The following is a 739-nucleotide window of genomic DNA, read 5'->3' as shown; positions in this document are numbered from 1 at the left end:
AATCTTTAGCCCTGCGGACCCCATCTAAACTCTCAAATTCGTCTTCACTTTCACTATTATAAACTGTCCAGTCGATATTAGGTTCTGGTAAATCAACCTCGACTAATTCTTCAAACTCAACATATAACTTGATAACCGACACTTGTGCTCGTATTTGCTTGCGGATCAAAAAATCACTTGCATACTTACTTCGTTAGCCACATACATTATTTAAAACTAAACGAAACTATCCAATACTAACTCTATAAAGAATATTTGACTCTTTTTAATATTTGATTATCAACACATTTACAAAATATATATTCTTAAATTTCTCACATGTTATTGCAAAAAAAATGACATCACATGAATTTTCACATATAAAACTCACACATGTTTAAGAAAAAAATCTTACCATTAATATATATACTCCAATGAAAATTTTATGATTGTCATTATATGAAAATATTTTATTTTGATTATTGAATAATAAGTTATAGGATTTAATTTTTATATGTTATAAAAGTATTACTTTTATTTAAAGTGTGACTAAACAAATAAATCACACTTTTTAAATAAAGATCATCATAAAAAGATGTTTTTAGCATCTTAATTAAAATAGTTGCCATAATGAAATAAGTAGGTTCAACTTCAACGTGAATATGATTGGACTATTTTCTTTACTTGCAGATAATTTAAAAAATTATTTTTCTAAATAAAAAATATATACAAATTAACAACATATTTATATTCGTAGTCA

The 739-nt window shown here is 24.8% G+C and overlaps 1 protein-coding gene across 1 annotated transcript in view; it reads left to right on the top strand.

Moving 5' to 3' along the window:
• The window catches only part of LOC107613360 (calcium-dependent protein kinase 10-like), a 15,358-nt gene that overhangs the window by 7,301 nt on the left and 7,318 nt on the right, over window positions 1-739 (top strand). The window lies entirely within an intron of this gene.

This window comes from Arachis ipaensis, chromosome B08 (genome assembly GCF_000816755.2).
Source record: "Arachis ipaensis cultivar K30076 chromosome B08, Araip1.1, whole genome shotgun sequence".
Classification (NCBI taxonomy): domain Eukaryota; kingdom Viridiplantae; phylum Streptophyta; class Magnoliopsida; order Fabales; family Fabaceae; genus Arachis; species Arachis ipaensis.
Note: the sequence above shows the minus strand (reverse complement) of the source record. Positions and strands in the feature narration are given on the sequence as shown.